Source organism: Acomys russatus, chromosome 17 (assembly GCF_903995435.1).
Source record: "Acomys russatus chromosome 17, mAcoRus1.1, whole genome shotgun sequence".
NCBI lineage: Eukaryota > Metazoa > Chordata > Mammalia > Rodentia > Muridae > Acomys > Acomys russatus.
The window spans coordinates 64913223-64920129 of record NC_067153.1 but is presented as its reverse complement, the minus strand read 5'-3'; positions in this window follow the sequence as shown (position 1 = coordinate 64920129).

Genomic DNA, 6907 nt, shown 5'->3' with positions numbered 1-6907 from the left:
GGAAAGAGAGGAGGTGGGGAGAGGGAGAGGAAGGGAGGGAGGGAGGAAAAGGAGGAAGGGACACAGACAGAATATCTCCAGGAGGGAAGAGCCCTTACAAAATGAGAAAAATTCACTTATTGTGAAATTTCGAAAGCGTTTTGTTGAATTTTGGTTCCCCTATCTATGTCTCAGAGTTCCCAGCCCCAAGAAAAATCCAAAGCCAGAGTTTTTCTTACAGAGTTAAGAATCCCCACCCCCACCCCCCAAGGGCTGGAGCTCAGAGGTTAAGAGCACTGGCTGCTCTTCCAAAGGTCCTGAGTTCAATTCCCAGCAACCACATGGTGGCTCACAACTATCTATAGTGAGATCTGATGCCCTCTTCTTTGCTGCAGGCAGGCGCACATGCAGGTAGGGCACTGTATACATAATAAAGATTTTTTTAAAAAGGAAATTTTTTCTAATATAAAATGAATTACATAGTTAATATATGCTAGGAAGAAAGTAATGGTCTTTGTGGTGAAGTTCCACTTGACAAGGCTCAAACCTATACAAGATGAAATTTGGTTTTTTTTCTCCCTCTTTTTTCTTTCTTTCTTTTTTCTTTTCTTTTTCTTTCTTTCTTTTTTTTTTTTTTTTTTTTTTTTTTACAGTCTCACTATGTAACGCTAACTGACAGATATTCACCTGCCTCTGACTCCCAAATATTGAGATTAAAGGTGTGTGCCATCACACCCTCACACCCAGTCAGGTTTGGCCTTTTCCACTGATGGACAGTTATCCAATCTGAACACTACTCAGTATCACTCAATGGACTGGTATCACCATCACCACCACCACCATCATCATCATTATTATATGGGTGTTTTGCCTAAATGTATGTGTGCTAGCTAGTCTTATGTCCACCTGAAACAAGCTAGAGTTATGTGAAAGGAGGGAGCCTCATTTGAAAGAACGCTGGTTTGGGTGACATGGCTAGTCGCATAAAGAAGAAGGTCATGATTGCCGGGAAATATGGAGCCCGCTATGGTGCTTCCCTCCAAGGAATGATGAAGAAAACTGAAATCAGCCGGCAAGCCAAGTACACTTGCTCCTTCTGTGGCAAGACCAAGAGGAAGCGATGAGCCAATGGCGTCTGGCACTGCCATCCTGCTGTTGCATGAGAACGGTGGCTGGCAGGGCTCAGACCTACAACACTGCTGCTTCTCCCACAGTCATGTCTGCCATCAGAAGACCAAAGGACCTGAAAGACCAGGAAAAGCACTACTGTTTAAGACTTGCCTAGCCTGCAATAAGTGGGTTCATTTATGTAAGGACGTGGGGAGAGACAGACAGACACAGAGAAGGAGAAAGAGAGAGAGAGAGAGAGAGAGAGAGAGAGAGAGAGAGAATGCTTCCATAAGATCCAGCTGTAAGGCATTTTCTTAATGATTCATAGGGAAGGGTCCAGCCCACTGTGGGTGGTCCCATCCCTGGGCTGGTAGGTTCTATAAGGAAGCAGGCTGAGCAAGCCATGGAGAGCAAGCCAGCAAGCAACACCCTTCCATGGCCTCTGCATCAGCTCCTGACTTCAGGTTCCTGCTCTGTTTGAGTTTCTGTCCTGGCTTCCTTCAGTGATTAAGAGCAATATGGAAATATAAGACAAAAGCCTTTCTTCCCCAACTTGCTTTTTGGTTATGGTGTTTTGTGGCAGCCGTAGTAACCCCGGCTAAGTCAGTATGTCTGTGTACCACTTGCGTGGCTGGTACATGTGGAGGCCAGAGAAGCACAGCAGATCGCCTTGAACTGGAGTTACAATGGGATGGTGAGCTGCCATTTTGGTTCTGGGTCCTCCAGAACAGCAGCCAGTGCTGTTAAGGGATGAACCGTCTCTCCAGCCCCAATGGCATTGTTCTTGCTTTGGCAGCTTAATGATAATACTAACATTTATCGTGTGCCAGGTATAATGGTCATCACTGAATTCTTTTTTTTTTTTTTTGGTTGGTTAATGCATGCCTTTAATCCCAGCCCTCGGGAGGCAGAGGCAAGTGGATCTCCCTGAGTTCAATGCCAGCCCCATCTACAAAGAGAGTCCAGGACAGCCAAAGCTGTTACACAGAGAAACTGTATCTCGAAAAACCTAAATATATATTTCTTTTTTCTTAATATATCTGATGTGGTTGTTTGTTATTGTTTTTAATATTTTTATTAATTATTTCAGAGTTTCATACAGTGTATTTTGATCATATTCAGAACCTCCAACCCATCTCCTTTTTTTGTTTGTTTGGTTTTGTTTTGTTTTTTTTTAATTAATTTATTTATTTATTTATTTATTTATCACATATACAGTGCTCTGCCTGCATGTACACCTGCAGGCCAGAAGAAGGCATCAGATCACATTATAGATGGTTGTGAGCCACCATGTGGTTGCTGGGAATTGAACTCAGAACCTCTAGAGAAACAGACAGTGCTCTTAACTGCTGAGCCATCTTTCCAGGCCTTGGTTTTGGTTTTTCAAGACAGGTTTTCTCTGTGTAGCTTTGGGAGGTACCCATCTCCAACCTGTCTCCTTAATTCCTTCTAGATCCAACCCCACCTCTATACAACAAACTCCAATCCTTTAAAAAAAAAATTTTTTTTTTTGATAGGTTCTTACTAGCCCTAGCTGGCCTAGAGCTCAAACTCACAAAGATCTTCCTGCCTCTGCCTCTGGGTTGCCGAGATTGAAGATGTGCACCACCATGCCCAGTTTTTTGTTGTTTTGGTTTTGATTTTTGAGACAGGGTCTCATGGTAGCACTGGCTGTCCTGGAACTCACTCTGTAAACCAGGCTGTCCTTGAACTGACAGAGATCCATCTGCCTCCCAGTGCTGGGATTAAAGCCACCGCTGTCCCTCTTTGTTTTTTGTTGTTTTAATAACCTATTGACTTCAGTTGGTGCTGTGCATGTATTGCTGGCTGTGGGGTCATCCACTGAAGCATCGTGTTGCTTTTTGAGACAGGTTTCACTCTAGCCCAGACCGGCTCCAAACTCCCCTCAGCTTCCTGAATGTTGGGGCTGTGGCTGTGAGCAAACAGGCCTGAATTTGTTGATACATTTTTTCTAAGAACCTCATAGAGTCTGAGGCTGTCCTGAGCCTCTTCTAGTTGTAGCTGAAAGGCTAAAACAGGAGGGGATCACCTGAATCCAGGAGTTTAAAACTAGTCTGGACCCGGCCTCTTGAAGAAGAGAGGAGGAGGCCGGGAGGTGGTGGCGCATGCCTTTAATCCCAGCACTCGGGAGGCAGAGGCAGACAGATGACTGTGAGTTCCAGGCCAGCCTGGTCTACAAAGCAAGTCCAAAACAGCCAAGGCTACACAGAGAAACCCTGTCTTGAAAAACAAAAACAAAACAAAAACCAGTCTGGGCATGGTGCCCATATCTGTAATCTCAGCACTCGGGAGGCACAGGCAGAAAGATGGGGAGAGTTAAAGCTCCAGCTACAGAGCTGCGTAATAAGTTTCCTTCCAATCTGAGCTACTGGTCCTCAACTCTTTAGGGCTGTGGTCCTCAACCTTCCTAATGCTGTCGGGATTACAGGTGTGCTGCCACTACTGCCTGGCAAGGGGTTTTTCTTTTAAATGCTAAAAAAAAAATGTTTTTATACTTTAAAAAAAACAACAACAACAACAAAAAGAGTGGGGCATGGTGGCGAATGCCTGTGACCCCAGCACTCAGCGAGAAGGAGGCAGGTAAATCCCTGAGTTCAAGTCAGCCTGGTCTACAGAGCGAATCTGGGACAGCCAAGGCTACATGGAGAAGCCCTGTCTGGAAAAGAAAGAAAGAAAGAAAGAAAAGCACTTAAAAAAAGTTTTTTGAAGCAAGCGGTCATTACACCCCATTTTTCAGATGAGAAATAAAGAGCCCAGAGAAGTTAAAATACTTTAGATGAAACAGCTGTTAGTTGGCAGCAAACACTTGAGGTCAGGAGATCTAGTCCTAAAACCATGTTCTTGAGCAGACTGCAGCCCTGTAAACCCTGCTGCCTGGGAAGCTGAGGAAGAGGATTCAAGACCTCAGTTATCTCTGAGCGAGACAGAGAAACCCTGCCTTGAAAAACCAGAAAACAAACCAAAAAAACCAACTTTGAGCTACTGTTAACTCAAGGCAGCTCAGGCAATTCTGCAGGCACCCTGCCCCCACCATACATTTATTTATTTATTTATGTTTTGTGTGTGTGTGTGTGTGTGTGTGTGTGTGTGTGTGTGTGTGTGTGTGTGTGTGATTCCCAAGGGAGAAGACCAGGATTTAACTCTTTTCTGTTTGGTTCTCTGAGTCTCCAGTTGCACGGGATGGCCTTGAACTCATCATGTGATTGAGACTGCATTTGAACTTCTGATCTTCCTGCCAAGCTTCCTGATGATGGGTGTATGTCACCACGCCAGACTCTCCCATCCCCACCCCCTTTTTTTTTCGTTGAGGAAACTGTCTACCAGGTGCATGCCTTTAATCCTAGCACTTGAGAGGCAGAGACAGGCAGGTCTCTGAGCACAAGGTCAGCTTGGTCTACAGAGTGAATTCTGGGCAGCCAGGGCTACATGGAGAGAGAGAGAGAGAGAGACAGAGAGAGACAGAGACAGAGAGACAGAGAGAGAGAGGCACCGAGAGAGGGATACTCTTTAGCCTTGTAGCCCCAGCAGCTGCCTCCAATCCCTGTGTGTTGAGATTACAGGTGTATACTACCATACTTAGCTTATTTTGTCCTTAATTTATGACTTTATGGATTGAGATTGAGGCTCAGTGATAGTACCCTAGATTTAGTTTCCACTACTGTAAAATCAAAATAAAATTCTTACAACTTTTTCCTTTCTTTTTCTTTTCTTTCTTTCTTTCTTTTCTTTTCTTTCTTTTTTTTTTTTTTTTTTTTTTAAGAAAGTTGAGGGCTGGAGAGATGGCTCAGAGGTTAAGAGCACTGTCTGCTCTTCCAGAGGTCCTGAGTTCAATTTCCAGCAACCACATGGTGGCTCACAACCATCTGTAATGTGATCTCACGCCCTCTTCTGGCCTGCAGGTAACATGCAGGCAGAGTGCTGTTTACATAATAATAAATAAAATCTTAAAAAAAAAAAAAAAAAAAAAAAAAAAAGAAAGTTGAGACAGGTTCTCACTATGTAGCCTAGGTTGGCCCCAAACTTCTTTTCATTTTCTTGCTGTGTACATTTTTGGGAGTGGGTGTTCCTGTTTTTATTTGTTAGTTTTTATGTCTAGTGGTGTTTTGTCTGTATGGAGAGTTGAAGAAAGTCCTGAGTGAATGTATCGTTGACATGAACGTGGCTATGTCAAAACCGGTGCCTCAGACTCATGGGAATGTCAAAGACTTCCTATGGTCCAAGTATGAGGGTTCACCAGCAATTGACCAGTGTGTGCCAAGGTTCGCAACTACAGCTTCCTGCCCTTGGATGTTTATAGCCTGAACCTGCTTGCCTACAGAGTCTAACAAGAACACCCAACTCCTCCTCCCCATGATGTGCACAATAAAATCACTGAGGTTCCAGGTTGCTGTTTCATACCAGGTGTGACTCCATCAGAGCCCACAGCTCAGCTAGGCAGAGGTGGCACGCGCCTTTAATCCCAGCTCTTGGGAGGCAAAGGCAGGTGGATCACAGTGAGTTCGAGGCCAACCTGGTCTACAAAGTGAGTCCAAGACAGCCAGAGCTACCCAGAGAAACCCTGTCTTGAAAATGAATTTAAAACAAAACAAAAAAACCCAGAGCCCACAGCTCACGTAATCCTCACTTTTTTTTTTTTCTGTATGTTTGTCCTTTCTTCTTTCCTTGCAGCTCCAGTCAAGTTTCCAAGTCACAATCCTTACAGGATGGATACACCTGCATATATGCCTGTGGACCACTTGCCTGTTTTCGTGTGTAATACCTGAGCAGGCCAGCTAGAGCTGGAGTTACGGAAAGCTGCAAGCTGCCATTTGGACACTGGGACTCCAACTTCTGTCCTCTGGAAGTGTTTGTTTGTTTGTTTGTTTTTTAGAGATTTATTTATTATGTATACAGTGTGCTGCCTGCATGTGTGCCTACAGTCCAGAAGAGAGCACCAGATCTCGTTATAGGTGGTTGTGAGCCACCATGTGGCTGCTGGGAATTGAATTCAGGACCTCTGGAAGAGGAGCCAGTGCTCTTAACCTCTGAGCCATCTCTCCAGGCCCCTCTGGGAGTGTTCCTAACTGAGGAGACATCTCTGCATCCACCTTGTTTTCCTCACGATGTAGCCCTGGCTGGCCCAGAAGAACTCTTTGTGTACACGAGGCTTGACTCTAACTCTAACTTGGGTAGATCTGACTAACTCTGCCTCTCAAGTACCGAGACTAAGGGGATGCACCACCTCAAGTGGCCTTAAATTTTGTGGTGGTTTGAATGAAAACGGCCCCCATAGGCTCGTAGTCAATGCATTATTTGAAATGATTAGGACCTGTGGCCTTAATGGAAGAAGTATGGGGGGTTGGCTTTGAGGTTTCAGAAGCTCAGGCCAGCTGCAGTGGCACTGCTGTCTTTTCCTGCTGCCTGCCAGTCCAGACATAGAACCCTTAGCTCCTTTCCAGCACCATGACTGTCGGTGTGCCACCATGCTTCCTGACATGATAAAAATGGACTAAACATCTGAGCTTAACTAAAGCAGCCCTAATCAAGTATTTTCCTTTATAAGAGTTGCCATGGACTTGGGAGGCAGGGCCAGGGGGAATCTCTGTGAGTTCGAGGCCAGCTTAGTCTACAGAGTGAGTTCCAGGTTAGCCAAGCGTACACAGACAACCCCTGTCTTGAAAAACAACAACAAAAGAGATCACAGAACAAGGTGAGGAGGTTGGTTCTCTTTTTCTACCATGTGGGCTCTGGATGGAGCTCACGTCATTAGACTAGGAATAAAGCACATTTACTCACTGAGCCGTCTCGCTGGCCATAT